General features: G+C 42.1%; 1 non-coding gene across 1 annotated transcript; it reads left to right on the forward strand.

Moving 5' to 3' along the window:
- The first annotated feature begins 9,751 nt into the window (after window positions 1-9,751).
- Window positions 9,752-9,944, forward strand: LOC119047222 (U2 spliceosomal RNA). The gene has a single exon (XR_005082105.2). It is a non-coding gene; the product is annotated as a U2 spliceosomal RNA (small nuclear RNA).
- Window positions 9,945-22,010: the final 12,066 nt, after the last annotated feature.

The following is a 22,010-nucleotide window of genomic DNA, read 5'->3' on the forward strand; positions in this document are numbered from 1 at the left end:
GGAAGGGACGTAGGGGTTGTGGTTAAAGAGAAGCTAAATATTAAATTAACATGATACAGAGCTTTTCTAAAAACAAAACAAAAAAATGCAACCTCCTGCTGCTTGATTTGAAATATAATGTTCTGATCCAAGTTGATGATAGTGTCATGTGTATACTATGTTGCTCACTGCGGGGGTTTGCTCTGGGTTGAGCTGCTTAATTTGAGGGGTGTGCTGAACTGAAGGTTTCCAATGTGGCGTGGGTTGGGGGGGGGGGCAACCAGAAGAGCAAGAAACACAATGAGAAGCAATGGTTGGGGAATCAAAGCCTGATGACAAAAGACCAGATGGGCAAGGGAAAGACTATTGTCAGTTTTTTGAAGGGCTAAGGAAGAGAGAGTTTTTGTTTAGAGTGTAATACTGTAGGTTAAATGCAGAGGCACTTTTAGACAATTAGACTGTGCTGCTTTTCAAAGGTGAGAAGGACCCGTGCACCGGGGACAAGGCGGGCCTGCCTGGACTTCACCCTTCATGAAACAAGAGCCACCTGCGAATGAGCAGTGGCTGTGAAGGCAGAGTCCCAGAGAGGTTTTGTACCCGCACTGTTTCAAACACTTTTATTTATTCTTTTAAATTTTATTTTTCAACTGCAGTTTACATTCAATATTATTCTTAGTTTCAGGTGTATAGCATAGTGGTTAGACAATCATATACTTTACAGAGTGATTCTCCCATTATTTCAAGTACACATCATACGTAGTTGTTACAATACCCATAGGATTTGGGAAGGTTTGTGGTGAAGTCCAGAATGAGCTTTCCACACTTTCTTCTGGGAACCCTTGTTGGGTCACACTTTGAGAAAAAGTGCTTTAGATTCTTGCCCCTTGGGGGTTCCAGGACCAGGGGAGCCACACGTGGGAGCTTGTTAGAAATGCATGATTGAGGCCACTTTGCTGAGATCTTTAAAATTTAATGAGCACATTAAACTCCTGGGGATCTGGTTGAAATGCAGATTCTGTTTCTGTCGTTGGGGGTACCTGGGTGAGGGGGATGTGGCTGGTCTCCAGATCACGTTGAGGAACCTGAGATTAGGCCTCGATTTCCCACCAAGAGTAGCACTAATACGGAGATTACACCAGTTCCACATGAGAGAAATGATTTCCAATAACGTAAAGAGATGTCCAGAGTCCGGCAATCTTGGTGAAAATCTACAGCGGTGATTTTCAATCCTAACTGCACACTGGAATGAGCAAGGGAGCTTTGAAAATCCAGTGCTTAGGTTGTGCCCCAGGCCAATTACATCTGAATCTCATGGGGTGGAACCCAGGCCTGAGATAGGTTGAAAAAAAAAAAAAAAAAAAAAAACCCCAAGGAAAATATAAAATTTAAAGAAGACCACTTTCAAGAACACACAAAGACTGAGGTCTTTCCAGAAAGCATTCAGCCACGTAATATGAAAAATAGAGACATTTATTGAAAAAGATACAAGATACAAAAAACACTGTATACAGGGCAATGATGCTTCTGTCCCCTTCAAAGTAGGTACGTTGGGACCTCACACAGTTCTCCCAGTCGCCATCAGCTGCCTCACTGGATTTTCCTGAGCCTCATAAACAGTCTGAAATCTCTTCTCTTTCAAGAGGTGATTTTAGTTTGGGAAAAGCCAGACATTGCAGAGCACCAAATCTGGGCTTAGTGGTCTCAGTCACCTGGGTGATGTGATGTTTTTCCCCAAAACTGCACGAACTGTGATGCATGAGGCGGCATGTTGTTGTGATGAAGCTGCCAATCACCAGTTGCCCATAGCTGTGGCCTTCCAAGTCACCCAAATAGGTTCTGCAGAGGAGTGTTCAAGCTTAATGTAAAATTTGATGCAGATCTGTTGTTTTCTTCACTCAGTCAGTCATTTTGAACTGACGTCCACACAGTACATATGCTCACTCAATGGCATCTACCCGCCCCCCCCCACTGACTAGTACAGTGAAGTTGTCATTGCTCATGTGTGTGCGTTCCAGTCCACTCTCCTTGGCTGCCAGGTTACACTGATGTTTTGCAAACCATTCTTGTTATATTAATTAACAGTGGCTGGACTTTTACTGGGTGAACCTCATATATCTCTTCATGGAACTCTTCTTCCTCTTATAAAATATTCAAAGCACCTGACATTAATCACTCTTTAATCTTAACCTGAGTCTTATAATGTAGGAACTATTATTATTTCCATTCTACTTATGAAGAAACTAAGCCGCAGGCAGATTGTGACTTTCCCAAAGTCACACTGCTAGTAAACGGTGGAGCCACGAAATCTAGTTGTAGAACTGTCGGCTAGGCATGGTTCTGAATGAGAAATAAGGTGGACTAATCTCCTGCCTTCCTAGAGCCTTTCATCTGGACTCCACCAAAGTTGAATTGTTTTTGTTTTGGCTTTCTCTTTATTAAACAAAAAAAAAGTTACTTTACTTTGAAATAGTTTAAGACACAAGAAGTTTCAAAAGTAGTGCAGAGAGTTTCTATCTACTCTTCACCAAGATTCTCCCCAGGATAACTTCTTGAGTAGCCATAAAACATCACCCAAATCAGGAAATGGACAATGTTATGAATTAAACTGCAGACTTTACTCAGTTCACACCAGTTCTTATATGCATTTTTATTTTATTTTTTGGTGTATAACACCATGAAATTGTGTCATGTGCAGGTTCATGTAACCACCATCACAGAATACAGAACCATTTCAGAGCCACAGAGAAACTCCCTCCTGCTAACCTTTATATGCCTGCCCTTCCCCGCCCTCCACCCCCCCCCAACTGTTCTCCATTACTACAGTGATGGACAGTGGTGTTTATTCAGATGGTATTTCCACAGTAGGGATGCACTACAGTTTAACCGTTCACACACTGAAGGACATCTGGACTGTTTCAGGTAAAGCTTCTGTGATGACCACTTGTGTCCTGGTTTGTGTGTGCATGTGTGTTCATTTCTTTAGGGTAAATACCCAGGTGTGACTGCTCTGTAGTATGTAAATATATGTTTAACTTTAGAACTCTATCAAACTGCTTTCATAGTTGTGGTACTATTGTATGGTCCCAGAGCACCCTCACCAGTTCCTAATATAGCTGTATTTTATATTTTTATTTAAAATATAGTAATTACAATTTTATTAAAGTATATTATATTTTTATTTTAATCATTCTAATATGTGTGTAGTAATATAAACTTGAACTTATAGAGTTTTGAACAAATGCATGTAAGAATTTAAAATTAAAAATCCTATCCCTGATACTTTTATTTAATTACTACAATTTTCTTCTTTTTCTTTTTATTTTATTTTGTGATGGTAAGAATACTTAACATGACATCTAACCTCGAACAAATTTTTAAATGTAGAGTACTGTATAATTGACTATAAATACAATGTTATACGGATTATTTCTAGAACTAATTCACCTTGCATAAAACTGAAATTTATGCCCCTTCATTAGTAACTCCATTTTCTGTCCCTCTCTAGCCTCTAGCAACCATTATTCTACTTTTTGATTCTATAAATTTGACTTTTAAATACCTCATATAAATGGAAGTACGCAATATTTATCTTTCAAGGACCAGCTTGCTTCACTTAGCATAATCTCAAGATTCACCCACACTGTCACACACTGCAGAATTTACTTCTTTTTTTTCTTAAGTGTGAACAACATTCCATTGTATGTAGATATCAGATTTTCCTTATCCATTTATCTGCCAATTGATGTTTAGGTTGTTTCCAAATCTTGGCTGTTGTGAATAATGCTGCAACGAACATGGGAATCCTGATTTCAATTCTTTTGAATATATACCCAGAAGTGGAATTGCTGGGACATACGGTATTTCTATTTTTAGTGTTTTGAGGACCCTCCATGTTTTCCAGAGTGGTTATACCCATTTACATTTCCACCAACAGTATACAAGGGTTCTCTTTTTTTCTACATTCTCAGCAACACTTGCTATGTTTTGTCTTTTGGGTATTAGCCATACAGACAGGTGTGTGGTAATACTACGGCTTTGATTTGCATTTTTCTGATGATTAGTGATGTTAAACATCTTTTTATATACTTGTTGGCCATTTGTATATCTTATGAAATGGCTATTCAACTCTTTAGCTCATTTTTAAATCAGGTGGTTAGTTTTTGTTCTGTTTTGTTTAATTTTGCTACTGAGTTGTAGGAGTTCCTTATATAGTTTGCAAATTATCCCCTTATTGGATATATGATTTTCAAAGATTCTCTCCCACTCCATTCGCTCTGTTGATTGCTTTGCTTGCTGAGCAGAAGCTGTTTAGGCTGGTGCACAGCACGCACCTAATTTTGCTCTTGTCTCTGCTTTTGGTGTCATATCCATGAGATCGTTGCTAAAACCGGTGTCAAGATTTCCTCCCATGTTTTCTTCCAGGAGTTTTGTACTTTCAGGTCTTATGATTATATCTTTAATCCATTTTGAGTTAATTTTTCTGTATAGTGTAAGATAAGGGTCCAATTTTATTGTGATATGGGGAAAAGTCTCGATGCCCTGCTCTATTTTGGTTCTGTCAGAGAAAAATTTGTTCAAATGGCTTCAAGGCAGCATCAAAGACTAGCGCTTAAATCACTCAGTATTTCCCATGAGGTGTTCTGGGGAGCTTCTAGTGACATGGAGAATATTTCACAAAAAAATTCTGTAGGCCAGTACTTTTTTATTTTATTTTATTTTTAAAATTTTTATTTATTTATTTTTAGAGAGAGGGGATGGGGAGGGGAGAGGGAGGGAAACAGTGATGTGGCCTGCAACCTGGGCACCTGCCCTGACTGGGAATCGAACAGGCCACCTTTTCGTTTGCAGGCCAGCACTCAATCCACTGAGCCACACCAACCAGAGCTAGGACACTGCATTTTAAAAAAGCTATATACTATGCACCCTTCCCACTATCCCATTAATATTACAATGCTCACCAGTAGCATATTAAAGGACTTGGAAAGTCCTGTAATGAAGTATTTCTTAAATTCACATGATCATGAAATACACATGTATACATAGCACTTCTGTTTGTTCATGTTTACAAATTCCTATTGTCTCAAAGAATAGTAATTTTCTACAGAAGTTAGTCTTGAGGACACGGAGGTAAATCATAATATTGTGACATCCTAGAAAGGACCCTGGGTTGGTTCAGAAGTCCTGGACCCACAGCTTTTGCTGGTTAAGGTTTGGAAGGTCTGAGTACATTCGAGCCAACTATCAGAGTAAGGTAATATCCCAGGGGCTCAAGAGGCCCTGAGAATTCCAGGGAAGGAAGAAGTGTAAGACAGACACTATTATTATGGTCAGGTCAAATTCTGGGTTAGAGTCCAGTGTCCAGTCATATAAGGAACAAAATCAATATTAGAGAAAAGCAATTAGGAAGTGATAAGGTGGTGCTGATAACTGAGGCTAGGCTTTGGCAGAGCCAAACATTCATTCACCTTCACTTTCTCCTTGGTCAGAAATCAAGTCCAGGGTCAGAAGGGAGGCTTCAGGCCTGGCAGGGGCTGGGGCAGACTAGGGAACTGTGGGATTATGAGCCCGGGTTGGGCTGTCAAGACAGAGACTAAAAATCCACATGGGAGCCACACTGGGAGACACAAGGTGGTGGGGCCCCAGAAGCTATGTGTCCCAGGGATCTAGAAGTTGTAGGTCACGAGGACAATTTTCAAGGCCTTACGGTTTAAAATCCAGTGGTGGCTCCAAGCAGGAGTAGGAGAGGAGATCTGCCAACGTCCACAGAGCTGGATGTTAGCATGAAGATAACTAGCAGCACATGTTGGGCAAGCAGCCTCTGAAAGATTGGAAATAGACCCTGCTAGTGATGGTTTAAGAGCGGAGGGATTCAAGACAGGGATTTTAGGCTGTACGTACCCAAGAAACAGCCTGTCTTCTCTGAGATCAGGTGTATCTCTGAAGTTGGAGGCACAACTGAACTTGCAGATGATGGTGAGAGTGGATGGATAGCAGCCACACAAGACAGTACAATCAGGGCATAGAAAACCATGGACTACAAATGCGAAAAACAGGTGAGTGAGCCCCTGACTCAAATGGAGAACATATGGGTGGAGTCAAAGTCATGTCTGGATGCAGGGGGACTGGTATTGTGCTGGAACAAGATTCTTGCTGGAATCTAAAGGCAAATCTTATAAGCATAAAACTTGATCTCAATGTTGTCAACCTGTTCCCTACATCGTCATCAGTGAGTCATGTGGCTGAAGTTTGGTTTCTTTTATCTGAGAAAAAAGTTATAAATATAGTAGCTCCAGATATCTGTGGCCCAAGGACCAGAGGGAACATTAGAGGTCGTTTAATCACACTCCTCACTCCAGAGCTCACTATTGCACACTTCATTGCAATTCAGATTCGTGACCCCTGGAACTTACAACAACATCAATCCCTCTAGCCCTGGAGCTCTGAAACCAGTCAAGTGCAAAGTGCAGCATTTGCAACTGCCAAACAAATTGGGGTAGTGGTGATAGCCAGAACAGATATTCAATAATTCCATGGCAGTGACCGTCTGCGGCACTCCAATTCAGCAGCCAATTGGCAACCCTGGGTTTTGTTTTGAGTTCTATGAATCTAGCTCAAAGCCTCAGCTCTGTGATGAAACAGCTCTTGTGCCATGAAGTGAACATTTCCAAATGTGTTTCCACAGATGCATTGCAGCCTCAGTCAACCTAATAAAAACAATAACCAGAATGAAATTATTTCTCTGCATTACCATCCTTCCATCCCCATGAGCATTTGTTTTATTGTCCCAAGAGAAACAAATGTATAAAAGTAAGGACTGCTCTAGTGTCTGTTCTGAAAACATTTTCTGGAAAGATGAATGTTTGCAAACTAAATAGATGTGCATGCCTTTGACAATATTGCTGATCTGACATGTAGTTTCTCTATTGTGGAACAATGTTTGGTGGAGGCACCAGTTCTTAGTAAACTATCAAGGAGATATGCTTGTTTTCAGAGGGTATGTTCTCATAGGAGATACTGTTGAAATGGAAAGTGTTGCAGTGAACCTAGGTGTTTGGAGAGGGCATCATGTATCTCTCTCACATCAGGACTCCTTCTCCCACCAGCTCTACTCCACCCATACGCCCTCAGTTCAACAGTACTGTCCTCCGAGACTTGGACTGTGCTTAATTCTATGTATTCCAGTGTTTGTTATTCTCTGCCCTTTATTCATCCCGTTGATCCAGCCACATCGTGCATTTTGCAGTTCCCCACATAGGCCCCAAATTTCCTGCCCTGACCTTGCCAGGGCTGCTTCCTCCACCTGGAATGCCACGTTGCACCTTTAACCACTTCCCTCCTCCTTTGTTGGCAAATTCATTCTTACTTTTCTCAGCTGCACTCACCATTTTCTCCAACTCTCAGCCTCCAGTGTCTGCTAGGTGTTCTCATCTCATTTTCATTTTGTCTACTTATATGCTAGGAGTTGGGCCCAGTAAATGTTGATGGGAGTAATAAAAGGAAGTTAGGAAGTTATTAGGAGATTGGCTAGGGATGAAGTCAGGGCATTAAGAAGGAAGAGAGGTAGGGAGGTGAGCCAGATGTCACATGGAGCACTACAACATACAGCACTGAATTCGGAAAATGGCTCTTGCTAGCCAGGTGTTTCCAATTCAGTAGGAGTTGATGAGCGAGACCATTAAAGCTACAATTACAGGGCAATGTATTAAACAGCAAGGATAATGGATAAACTGTGTAGATGTAAGGTGGAGAAGCAATTAAAATGGAGTCGAACTGGTCACTTTCTGCTCACCCTGGGAGCTGGGCTTTTTGCTTTCCTTTCTGCAATACCCCATCCCTTGTTTTAGGAAAAGTGACATTTATGTAAAATGCCCTTCTCCCTTTTCTTTGTTTTTGAAGTATCTGCATCATGAAATGATACAGTGTTTTGGATTTGTTTTACAATAGTTTGAGTTTGGGCAGGAAGTGAGTGGAATATACATGACATAAGCTTGACTGTGAGTTGATTATTGTTGATTCTGGGTGATGAATTCTGGGTACACTGGGGTTTATTGATCTATTCTACTTTTATATAAATTATTTCCAATAAAAATGCAAAATAAATACTCTTGGAAGCACGAGTTCTGCTCTGGTTAAATAATTCACCAGGATAGATTAAATACTAGCTGAAGGCTTGTAGAAGCCCTCATCAAAATTTAATGTACACATGAAATGTGTCAGATACTTGACAAGGTATAAGATATTTACTGAGATAAATGCAACTATCGCTGTATTTTGTTTCCTCCTCAAACCAAATCAGTTGTCCTGGACCCTGACCCTGATTCATGTGGAGGGAGATGGTGAGTGTAACCAGTGGCCCCACATCTGGCTGGCAACAAGCATCCGAATTTAATGCTGAATGTTGCAGTGCTAGTGCTCCATGTAACATCTGGCTCACCTTCCTGCCTCCCTTCTTAACGCCCTGCCTTCCTCCCTAACCGCTCCCTTAATTTACTAGTTTTCTTTATTAATCCTGTCATTATTCAGCGGGCTTAGCTTCATCTCTTACTGGATGCCAAGGAGGGTCATTTACCTATTAAATATCCACCAGATATGGGGACACTTACACTGTCCCCAAACACTGTCAAGCTGTATCCCTTATATGGTTACGCTCATCTACTATCTTTAGATAAGGAAATTAGGGCACAGAGAGGCTAAATAACTTGTCCAGCTCACACAGCAAGTTAGGGGTGGACTGAAGATAGAACCTTAGGGTATCAGCCCTGACTGGTGTGGCTCAGTGGGTTGGGTGTCGTTCCTGCAAACAGAAAGGTCCCGGTTTGATTCCTGGTCAAGGCACATGCCTGGGTTTCAGGCCAGGTTTCCGGCTGGGGGCGAACAGGAGGGAAACAATCAATGTTTGTCTCAAAAAATAAAAATAAAAGAACTTTAGGGTGTCAGACCCCCAAGCCAATCCAGCGACTTACTAAGAACACTCAAGTCAGCCCTGTACTGCCTCGGTTTCTGCATCTACTCATCTGTTCTCATGTCTTTTCACTCTCAAATACTGGCTTCAGGGACCAGTTTCTTACTCTCCTCCCATTTAGAGGTTAATTTTTTTTCTCTCTCTCTATTGTATACCTGATGTTGAATGGCCTTAAGCTAAATGTGATTATCCTTAGTCCCCAGATACACTCCCCCCCCCCCCAAAGCTGTATTATTTTTGGGTTTGGAGTCTTTGATATTGCCAATTAGGAGATGTGGTGACAATGGCAAAGGGAAAAGAGGAGAGGGAAGTGGACGAGTCAGTTGCTCTCTTAAGAAGTTACTGATGCCTCTTCTTCTTCCTAGAGACAGCTGGTCAAAGAAGTAGAGCAGGCTAACGACCGTTTGGTGAGCGCCCAGGGGGTTCTAATGCTGAGCACTTTATATTAGTTTTCTTGACGTTTAAAACAACCAGGTGGGGCAGGCTCTGTTATCTCCATTTTGCAGATGAGGACCTACGACAATGGAAGTTAAGGACTTGCTTCAAGCCATGCAGCTGGTGGGCATCAGAGGAGAGATTTGCACCGGGGCTGCTTTGGACAGCTGTGCAAGCTGGGAACGCCTCTCTCTAAGGGGCACGAATGTGCCACATGGACTGGTGTGGCCCATTGTGAACCCAGGCCCAGCTGACTCCAGAGTGTGAACGATGAACTTGGATCTTGCTGTCTAGGTGTGGGCTGGGGCTTGCTTTCTCTTTTCTATTTTCTTTTGTCTTCTTTTCTTCTTTTAAAAAAAAATATTGTACTTATTGATCACTTCTTGATCTTTAGTCTAAGATCAAGTGTAGTATCTGTTTTTATCAGTTTTAAAATTTTTACTTATTGATTTTAGAAAGAGAGAGAAGATTGGTTGTTCCACTTAACTCTTGTGTTCATTGATTGCTTCTTGTATGTGCCCCTGCTGGGGATTGAACCCGAAACCTTGGCATATTGGGCCAACACTCTAACCAGCTGAGCTGCCTGGCTAGGGCTAAGCCTGGGCTTTCTGCAACACACACAATCATTGCTCCCTGATGGGTTGCTACAATGACATTTTGAGAGATCCGTGTGGACTGGTAAAGATAGTTCATGGAAGAAGTGAACCCGAGCCACACCTTAGTGACTAGGCAGGTTATTTTTAAGCAGAGGGAGAAGACAGGATTTCTTAGGCAAGACAGGAGGGGAAAAAAGCACCAGAGTTAGGAATGAGCACAGAGAGTACAGGGAAGAGTGAGGAGGCAGGACTGATTAAACCAGGTATGTAGATGAGCAAAAGGGTCTCTAAGGATGCGGAGTGAGGCAGGACTGGACTGGGGTGCCTAGAATGGGGAAGAGCAGTTTAGACTTGAAGCAGGAGACCATGTGGAGCCAGGGGAGTCATCTGATCTGGGGAGGGGTGAGATGAAAGCATTTTCCAGGAGGATTAGGCTGGCTGAGGCACAGATGCCTTGGTTTAGACAGGTTCAGACCAACGGTAGACAAGAAGTCTCAAAGGAGCTCTCATATCGTGAGGTTGCCCAGCTTTGTTTCCAAGTCGTAGTTACAGCAGCCTCTTAGGAAAACGGGAATTATCTGTGGGACCTGTCTGCGTCTGGGACTCACCCTAACACAGCTTTGCCTCTGTGCTGTGGTAAGGTAAACTGAAGGACTCAGGAGGCTGGAGTTTTCCGAGGTAACTCCCAGAACCTGCCTGGTCTGGTTTTCCTCCCCTGCTGAGAGGAGAAATGATTTGTTAAACTTGGCCCGTGGCCTTTGCAGTCATACTCCATGGCTGACTCTTTGGCTCACCTCATCTGCCCTTCTTGTGGGGCCTTTTCTCCCACCTGTTCATACATTGCACTTACTTAAACCTTCTCCATCCCTCTCTGGCTTCTTTACTTGGAGCCTCTAAGGAGAAATACCACTGCCGGCCCCCGTGGCAAAATTTGGAAAGACAGTAAGTGCAGCCAAGCGTTGGATGGCAACTTAATGAGAGGGTGAGACTTGTTACTGCTGCTCTTTCACTGACACTGTTTTATAAGTAACAAAGAAGGCTCCCAGCGGGCACTGGTGCCCTGCCTCATGACAGGTCAGGAGCAGGACTTGAGTTATGGTTCCTGCTCAGCCATAGCCTGGTCCAAGCTCCGCACCACCTCCAGGCCTCACTTCTCCACGGCCCCCACTGGCACTGTGGGGGCTTCAGCTTCCTGCTCTCTTGCTCTCTGTAGCTCCAGCCTTCAGGAGTCCCTGTGGCCCATCCCATTCTCAATATGTTGCATGGGGTGGAATCCTGGCTCTAACCAGGACTGTGGCTGCCCATTGAGGGCATGTGAAAGCAATGACCAAGGAAGTTATTAGGAGTAGGAACTACTCCTGCAAACCACAGTGATACATGTGCTCACACAGAAAAACAGACACACGTACACACACAACTCACATATATACTCACGCACAACTTTTCTTTCTATGACTCTGATACCTCTCTCCAGAGAGAATCAAGTTGAATTACATTTCCCCCGAGAAGCTTCAGTGAATTTATTACTTGTGTCCGTGTCACTGAAATGCTCCTGCACTGTGTTAAGGCCCTTCGTTGGGACAAAGTTAAAGGACATCGTGCATGTTTAATATATGTGTGTGATCTTTTAAAGTCACACAATGTCCTGCTTCCCCTGTTCTGCCCCATTTCTTTGACCTTCCAGACCCCTCGTCTGCTATTCTTGCCGTATAACAGCAATAGTCAACCAGAGATGGACAAGCAGGGTGCTCGAGGCTCCTGGCGCTGTCCCAGAGCAGCACAGGCCAGGGCTTCCGCTGGGAGAATGATCTCAGTCTGGTTAAGTGGCTCAGCATCCAACCCTATAGAGAGTTTTATGTGAAAACTACCCATGAGAAGAGAGGTTTTCAGTGCCCCAGACTCTTCAGGGAGCTGAGGGGCTGACAGGTTCAGGGAAGGTTTCCAGGAGGAGTGTCAGTGGAGATGTAAAGGACTGGGAGAATTTGGGTAAGTGGGGTGGACACACGGAGATTTCTCAGGAGGAAATCAGGCAATGTGCATGTGAGAAAGAGGAGGGCCCCAATCTGGACTGTTGGTTTGAGGCAAAGTTTCACAGGCAGTGGTTTGGAGAGAGAGGAGGCATGAGTCAAGGACACTGGGCATAAGTGGAAGAGCTGGCACCTGGAAAGGCGGGGCAGGGTGTGTGTGTGTGTGTGTGTGTGTGTGTGTGTGTGTGTGTGAGAGAGAGAGAGAGAGAGAGAGAGAGAGAGAGAGAGAAGCAACTGAAATGATGGCAAAATGAGGGAGCAGTCTGAAAGTCAATTTCTTCGGGGATTGTTCTCTTTCTTGTCCTTAGATTCAGCTCTTCTTCCTAGTCTTGGATTTATTAACTTTGCTTCAACTTGTAACCCTTGGCTACAACCAAGGCTGTAATAAATACCCATAACCCTGGGTCTGCCAGCTTATAAGCAGGGACCCACGACAATATGATTGGTTCCATATTAAACTGTCACCACCACTGAAGTCACACAAAGGTCTCCTGAGATTGTGCCAGCACTGCTGTGGTCAGCGATGAATGGAAGGTATCATGTCCCATCTTCCTCAAGGAGCTGAGCTTTCACTCCTTTTAAAGAAGCCACCAGTTAATCAAATAAATACTGATTGAATGTCTAGTATGATGTTCAGCATTTGGAATTCTAACTCTGACTTGAGATTGGACCTGCCTTTGCTCCAGAATCACTTGGTTTCTCTCAACTATTTTTATTTCTTCCTTTGGAAACCAAAGGAAGAGCTCTGTCCTAAATGCTTATGGTACAAGTAGAGAAAACAGATAATTTAGAATCAGTAGAGAAAATTCTTTCAGTTATTTAGTTCTACAGCGATTTTGCAGTGCATGGATATGTTTCTTCTCATTTTAGAGACATGAAATGAAATCACTTCCTATAATGATGGAAGTACAGGTAAACATGGCTTGCCTCCTCACATAACCACATCAAAATTACAACTAAAATACAGAACAACCCTCAGAACCATTGTAAAACAAGTTGAGTGTAAGTATGACAACTATGGGATTAAAGAAACCACATGCAGACAGACAGGTAGGAGGGGTGCAGATGTGTAGATGCTGATCAGGCTGGTCCCACGCCCATGAGTGGTGGATAAGAATTTGAGAGGGATAATTCAGGAGCAAGGAGTCCCTGCCCCGCACCAGGCCCTCTTGCCCAAAGTTCCAGTGTCAGGAAGAAAAGTCCCCATAAATTCCGGCTGCAAAAAGCAGTGGGGATTCAGTCAGTGGAAGAAACTCCTGGAGTCCCAAGCAGTTTCTCTTAAAGAACCCATAAGTGGACTCACTGAGACTCACTCCCTCTGAGTTCTAGCACCAGGGTAGCAGCTTGAAAGACATTAGTGGCATAAAGGGGGAAACTGAAGTGTCTGGCATCAAGGCGAGAGCTGGGGAACACCTTTCGCCCACACAGAAAGGCAGGCAGAGGCCATTGTTCCTTTTCTGAACGCTATCCCCTCACAGAGCCACAGAGATGGCAGGTAGGTGCTATATCCGAGACTCCATCCACCTCGCTCACACTGTTTGCTCCACCCTGGAGATCCCCTGAGGCTCTGCCTCACCCAACTTATAGGCCCACCCAAGCTGTTAACAGTGGTTTTTCCATATGAATGACTGGTCTTGGCTCATGCTTCATGACTTCCTAGATTCTCTCAAACAAGCAATGGCTGGCTTCGGTGACACTACAGCCCCTGTACTCCTTGCTAAGTGGCCCTGGTCCTGCACTAGCAGCAGCCCACCTAGGTTCACAGCTTGGCTTCACCTGGGAATCTCCAAGTCAAGCACAAGTAGCAAATATTTCAGATTGCTTTGTAACTCATGCAGGTGGCCCTGGGCATAACACAGGTGGGAGCTGACCTTGGCTTGCACCACCTGGGAAATCCCAGAGTCTGCACACCCCATGGACAGCTATAGACCACATCAGAACACCACCACCTTACCCCTGCACAGCTAATCCTCCAAAGAGTGTGGAGGCTTATGGCCAGTGGTCACAGCCAGTCCTTGAAGCCTGGCCTGGGTAAATACCTCCCATTTGCCTGCCAACAGCAATCAAGTCTTAATTACAAGAGTGGGGTGGACTCAGCCCACACAAAGGGTGAACCTCAAGTACCCAGCTTGGGTGATAGGGGAGGTGGTGCCACTGGATCCTACAGGACACCTGCTACTTTAGGCCACACTACCAAGACATGGAGTCAAGGCAGCTCTATTTAAAACATAGAAACAAACACAGGGAGGCTGCCAAAACAAGGAACCAAATGTGGCCCAAACAAAAGAATAGATCACAACTCCAGAGAAAGAGCGTACAAAATGGAGATAAGTAATCTATCAGATGCAGAGTTCAAAACACTGGTTATAAGGGTACTCAAGGAACTTAGTGAGGACCTCAACAGCATTAAAAAGATCCAGTCAGACACAAAGGATACACTAACTGAAACAAAGAACAATATACAGGGAAACAAGAGTAGAGTGGATGAAGCTGAGAATCAAATCAATGATTTGTAACATAAGGGGAAAAATACAACCAATAAAAAAAAAGAATCCAAACCAAACCAAACCAAACCAAAACCAAAACTGAGGACAGTGTAAGCAGCCTCTGGGACAGCTCTAATAGATCCGACATTTGCATCATAGCAGTGCCAGAGATGAGAAAGAACAAGAAACTGGAAATCTACTTGAAAAAGTAATGACAGAAAAACTCCCTAATTATGTGAAGGAAATAGACATGCAAGTCCAGGAAGCATAGAGAATCACAAACAAGATGGATGCAAAGAGGCCTACTCCAAGACATGTCATAATTAAAATGCCAAAAGTAAAGATAAAGAGAGACTTTTAAATGCAGCAAGAGCAAAGCAGTCAGTTACCCACAGGGGAGTTCCCATAAGACTGTCAACTGATTTCTGAAAAGCATCTTTGTGGGCTAGATGGGACTGGCAAGAAATATTCAAAGTGATGAAAAGCAAGGACCTACAGCCAAGATTGCTCTACCCTGCAAAGCATCATTTAGAATCAAAAGGTAGATAAAGAGCTTCCCGGGCAAGAAAAAACTAAAGGAGTTCATCACCACCAAACCAGTATCATATAAAATGTTAAAGGAACTTACTTAAGAAACAGAATATCAAAACTATGAACAATAAAATGGCAATAAATACATACATATAAACAATTGAATTTAAAAAACAAACTAAGAAAACAAGAACAGAGACAGAATCATGGATACGGAGAACATTTTGTTGGTTGCCAGATGAGAGGGAGATTTGGAGGAATGGGTGAAGAGGTGAGGGGATTAAGAAGTACAAATAGGTAGCTACAGAATAGCCACGGGGAAGTAAAGTACAGTACAGGAAATGGAGTAGCCGCAGAATTTATATGCATGACCCATGGACATGAGTAAAGGTGTGGGAATTGCCTGAGGGTGTGGGAGGTGACAGGTGGAGGGGCACAAAGAGTGAAAAATTTGGAAAACTGTAATAGTATAATCAATTAAATATAATTCAAAAAAGAAAATAATAAAGACATGAAACACTGCACAGCAATAGAAAACAATCCATCCAATTTGTCAGATTTTAACATTTAGTCATAGCTGCTTCAGAGGATTGTTTTTTAATCCTCACCCGAGAGAGAAGGGTAGGGAGAGGGGTAGAGAGAGAAACATTGATGTGGGAGAGAAATGTCGATCAGTTGTTTCTCGCATGCACCCCACTGGGGACCAAACTTGCAACCTAGGCATGTGCCCTGAATAAGAATGAAACCCACAACCTTTCAGTTTATGGGGTCATGCTCCAACCAACTGTGCCACACTGACCAGGGACACAGTTTTGGTTTTTCAAGATATGGAGCATTGTACTTTAATACCAATTCTATGAGGTCTGTCCAGAAAAACTCTTAACAGTTGTGAATATAATGAAAATGATTTGAACGACATCAGTGTAACCTGGCAGCCAAGGAGAGAGGACTGGAATATGCATGCATAAACAATGACAACGTCACTGTGCTAGTAACTGGGGGTGGTAGATGCTGTTGAGTGAGTATGTATACTGTGTGGCCATTGCATTCAAAATGACTGAGTGAGTAGAGCGATGAATCTGCCTCAAATTTTACGTTAAGCTTGAACAGTCCACTGTGGAAACTACTCGGATGATTCAGAAGGCTGCAGCTATGGGCAACTGGTGGTTGGCAACATCATCACAACAACTCGCCTGCTCATGCATCACTGCATATCATGCAGTTTTTTTTGGTGAAACATCAAATTGCCCAGGTGATCTCAGCCACATTACAGCCTAGATTTGGCACCCTGAGAATTCTGGCTTTACTCAAAACTAAAATCTCCTTTGAAAGGGAAGAGATTTCAGACCATTGATGAAATTCAGGAAAATATGACAGAGCAGCTGACAGTTGCTGGGAAAACTATGTGAGGTCCCAAGGTGCTTCCTTTGAAGGGGACTGAGGCGTCATTGTCCTATGTACTATGTTTCTTGTATTTCATATCTTCTTCAATAAATGTCTCTAATTTTCATAGTACATGGCTGGATACCTTCTGGACAGACCTTGTATTCTGTGACCTAGGGATGAGTTGGCTACCTCTGTGCTTTGTGTTTAAAAGGGAGGGCTTTAGGAGGAGAGAGGTAACAGAAACTCCAGATTCTGTTACAAAAGCATTATGAAAAGTATTGAATACTTAATAGAAAGTCTAAAATATTTTAAAACTGAAGTTTTCCATTGTACAAATTAAATAGAGTTTGAGTAGATTTTATTTTCCCTAATTACTAAAATATTGAAAGTTTTTGAAAGTCTATCTCTCTACAACATAATAAATCCATCCATCAGTCTAGCTATTGTCCTTGCCCTCTTCAAATTAGCTTTATCCAAATGATTATCAGACAGATAGAATTTAAGAATATGACTTATTTTTTTGGTTTCAGTCCTTAGGAACCCCAAACTTCAATGTCACTTTTCTGTTTTGGCTTGGCTTAACAATTTCCTATGTTGTTCTTCTGAAAAGGGAGATATGTATGAATAGCTTTGAGTTTATTAACAAGTAGGCAAACAAGTAGCTTTGAGTTTAAAAAGTTGAGTGGGTTATTTCACTTTGATTCAGAAGTTGGTTTGTAGAGTATTCATTTATATACAGAACCAATCTGGTAATGATTTTTTAAATTTACAATATGTAAATCATGTAAATAAGAGTGGAAATAATTTGAGAGGTTAGAGATGACTCTAGCAAATTCTAATATTTTTCATTCTCATTTTATTTTTTAATTAAATTTATTGGGGTGACATCAGTTAATAAAATTATATAGGTTTCAAGTGTATGATTTTATGATACATCATCTGTACATTGCATTGCGTGTATACCACCCAAAATCGGTCTTCTTCCATCCCTATATATTTGACCCCCATTACCCTTTATTACCCTCCTTCCCTCTGGTAACCACCATACTGTTGTCTATCTCTATGAGTTTTTGTTTGTATTTCTTGTTTGTTCATTTGTTGCTTTAAGTTTTATATCCCATATATGAGTGAAATTATATGGTCGTTTACCCTTTGATAGCGTAGTTGGTGGCGTCAAAGACTCTCATTTTAAAAATCATTATTTCCAAGGACAAAGACATGTCATACATAATTGCAAGATCAAGAATAGTCAGTCAAGTTTAATTTGGTTGACAACAGTGCCCACAGCCCTTATTGGGAACTAGGAGAAATTAAAAGATTGTTAACACACAGCTAGTTCATAAGGTTGGATGGTCAATGATAAATTCCCAGAAGTGGAAGTGCAATCTCTGAAAAGAGATGTTGGTTGAAGGTGTGGCAGTTACCAGGGACAGAAGTGAAAGGAAAAAGACATAAGGACTGCATATATATAGGGGGGCCTTGAAGAAATCCCACCTATTTGGTAGAGGAACACAAAACAGCAAGGAACAAATGAGATTTTTCGAGAAGGTGAAGGCTATCACACTCAAATATGTTGTGGCCAGAGTCTTCAGCATGTGGAAATATAACTTGGAAGTTGGTAGACATCAAGGCGAAGATGGTAATCAGACATGGATTTTGAAACAGGAGACATTTTTGAGTTTAGGAAGTAAAAAGTAATGCAAAGATGATCTGGAAGCAAATGGACTAGAGGGTAAGGAGAATTTGCTCCCTTGACTTTGAGATATAGAAAAATGAGGAAAGATGCAAACTTTCCTGAGAGGGTGAAAAGTTGGTTAAAGAGAAAATTAGGTTTTCAGCAGTGAAAGGAAATGGAAGCGGGAGGATAAGGGGGGAGTGTTCAGGGCAAAGGTCCAACATCTAAAGGAATTATTGACAATGCGATGAGAGTTCCTAAGGGTACAGTAGCAAGGTTTAACCAGTCAATAAATTCTCCATGAGTCAAGTACACCCAACATCACAGTTCATCTCACCAGCTATCTGTCCCAGGGATGTAAATTATGGGCCTCTTAACTCTTATCATAGTTAATTACATATTTCATAAAGATGACCATTAATTAGTCATTAACATTCCTGATTTTTGTTCTTTTAAGGCCACTCGCCTATCATTTTCTCTAAATGGACTTATTATTTTCTTATATTCATTCTAAACAATAATGTCCTTAAAATCACTAGTTCATGTTTATGTCTTATACACTGTGAATTATATTCTTAACTGTTTAAATACAAAAAGTTTATATAGATAGAATATGGGGTCTGGAGCCTGGCAACTTGAGCCAGATCTCATCACCACCACTTAAGAGTTGTATGAACTAGGACAACTTACTGAAACTCTCCTTGACTCAGCTCTCTCTTACGTAAACTGAAGATGTGTCTGGATGCTCTAGCCCACTACGATCTCCCTGTTCTCTCAAACTTTTTGGCAGCTTTTTCTGTCTTATTTTCTGTGTAACTTATTTGTCCCTTGTCATACACTAACTTCACTCTTTTTCACTCAGCAAAATTACTGAGCACTTACTATGTGCCAGTCACTGAGGATGCATAATGATAAAGACCCAGGCCCCTTTCAAGGAGCCCGTAGCCTACTTTAGAAAGAACTGACAGGCTGGCAAACTGACCACTGTGGTATCTTTGCAAAAGAGAGTGTCTTTTGCATAAACCTCGGAGAGTAGCTGTGATCATAGGAAAGTCCTACTGGAGTAGTGATGCTTAAATTCAGGCTCAGAGAATGAGTGAAGGTCAACTGCACAGACATGGTGGGTAGAATGTAGGCAGAGGGAGCAGGGATTAGAAGGCACTGAGGTTGGAGGGTACAGTACATTCAGAAAACTCTAAGTGGTTTCCAATGGTTGGAGCATAGAGCAGGGAAGAAAGTCAGAGCAAGTAGGATTGGATCATGAGGAGTCTTATATGCCATATTAAACACTCAGACTTTATCAACAGAATAAGGTTAAAACCACAGATTGTAGAACTGTATTTATAGACTTCAAATTCTCCTCATGTTACATACTGGCCAGTATCCTTGGGTGAGGAAGAAATTCTCTATATTTTAGTCTTACCATCTGCAAAATGGGGATTATACAAGGTATTATACATTTACCTCATATAAGTTACTATATATAAAGTGCTTAAAACAATGTCTAGCACATAGTAACTGTTATAAAATGATTATGATTGCTTATGGAGAAATCATTGAGAGACATAAGTAAGGGAGAAAAATGATGAAATTTCACTCTTACAAAGATAACTCTGGGACTTCTAGTCAAGATGGTGGAGTGTACAGACATAGCTCACCTCTTTACACAATCACATCAACATTACAACTAAAATATAGAACAACCATCACTCAGAACTGTCAGAAATCAAATTGAGTGGAAGTCTGACAACTATGAAATTGAATTGAATGGATGACTGGCAACTATGGAATTAAAGAAACCACATCCACCCAGACTGGTGGGAGGGGTGCAGACACAGATTGGGCTGACCCCTCACCCACCTGTGGTGGATAAAAATTTGGGAGGGATATCTCTGGAGCTATCCACACCATGGGGTGCCAACTCCACACCATGCCAACTCCACACCATGCCCCCCAGCCCAGGGTTCCAGGGCTAGGAAGATAAACTAAGTCCCCATAACTTGTAGCTGCAAAAACCAGTGGGTATTAAGTCAGTGGAAGAAACTTCCGGAGTTCTAAGCAGTTCCTCTTTAAAGAACCCACACATGAACTCACCTACTCAGACTCACTTCCTCTGAGCTCCAGCACCAGGGCGGCAGCTTGAAAGGCACCAGTGGTATACCGAGAGAAATGAAAGTGTCTGGCATCAAGGTGAGCAGCGGCCATTGTCCCTTTTATAAATCTTCCCCCAACAGAGCCAATGAGCTGGTGCCATATCTGAGACCCCATCAGACTGGCTAACACTGTTTGACCCACCTTGGACACCCCCAGGGGCTCCACCAAACCCAATTTACTGGCCCACCCAAGCTGCTTTTCCATTGTTCTTGGCTCATTTTTCACATCTTCTTAAATCCTATCAAACAAGCAACAGCTGGCTTCAGTGAGCCCCAGGCCCAGCAATAGCGCAGCAGCTAGCTTGGATGAATACCTTGGTTTCACCTGGGAATCTCCAAGCCCACCATGAGTAGCAGCCACCTCAGGTTGCTTTATACCTCTGACAAGGTGCTCTGGGCAAAATATAGGTGGGGCTGACCTTGGCCTGCACCACCCAGGGCCAACGCACCCAATGGACAGCTACAAACCATGGTGTACCACCACCCTGCCCTGGCACAACTGATCCTCCATGGAGAATGGAGGTTGGTGGTCAGTGGTCATAACCAGTCTTTGCAGCTAACTGGCCTGGGTTAATAGCTCCCATTGTTCTGCCAATGGCCAACAAGGCTCAACTACAAGAGGAGGGTGTACTCAGCCCACACAGGATATACCTCAAGTATTCAGCTTGGGTGATAGGAGAGGCAGTGCCACTGGACCCTACAGGACACCTACAAGACACTACATTAGGCCATAATACCAAGTCAGGGAATTATAGCAGTTTCACCTGATACATAGAAACAAACACAGGGAGGCTGCCAAAAAGAAGAGATAAAAAAACATGGCCCAAATGAAACAACAGATCAAAATTCCAGAAAAAGATCTAAACAAAGTGGAGATAAGCAATCTATGAGATGCAGAGTTCAGAACACTGGTTATAAGGATGTTCAAGGAACTTAGTGAGGGCCTCAATAGCATTAAAAAGATCCAGTCAGACACAAAGGATACACTAATTGAAATAAAGAACAATTTACAGGAAAACAACAGGAGGGTGGATGAAGCCAAGAATTAAATCAATGATTTGGAACATCAGGGGAAAAAAACAACCAATCAGAACAACAAGAAGAAAAAAAGAAACCAAAAAAAAAAAATGAGGATAGGATAAGCAATTTCTGAGACAATTTTAAGAGGTCCAACACTTGCATTATAGGAGTGCCAGAAGGAGAAGAGAAAGAGCAAGAAATTGAAAATCTATTTGAAAAAATAATGAAAGAATACATCCTTAATTTGGTGAAGGAAATAGACATGCAAGTCCAGGAAGCACAGAGAGTGCCAAACAAGTTGGATGCAAAGAGGCCCACACCAAGACACACCATAATTAAAATACCAAAAGTAAAAATAAAGAGAGAATATTAAAAGTAGCAAGAGAAAAGAAGTTAGTTAGCTACAGGGAAGTTCCGATAAGACAGTCAGCTGATTTCTCCAAAGAAACTCTGCAACCTAGAAGGGACTGGCACGAAATATTCCAAGTGATGAAAAGCAGGGACCTACAGCCAGGATTGCTTTACCCAGCAAAGCTATCATTTAGAATCAAAGGGCAGGTAAAGAGCTTTCCAGATGAGAACAAATTAAAGGAGTTCATTATTACCAAGCCATTGTTATGTAAAGATTTAAAGGGACTTATTTAAGAAAAAGAAAATCAAAACTATGAACAATAAAATGGCAATAAATACATATCTATTAACAATATAATCTAAAAAACAAACTAAGCAAACAAGAACAGAGATAGAATCATGGATACAG

The sequence above is a fragment of the Artibeus jamaicensis genome, unplaced genomic scaffold (genome assembly GCF_021234435.1).
Source record: "Artibeus jamaicensis isolate MK-2021 breed Jamaican fruit bat unplaced genomic scaffold, CSHL_Jam_final contig_484, whole genome shotgun sequence".
Lineage (NCBI taxonomy): Eukaryota > Metazoa > Chordata > Mammalia > Chiroptera > Phyllostomidae > Artibeus > Artibeus jamaicensis.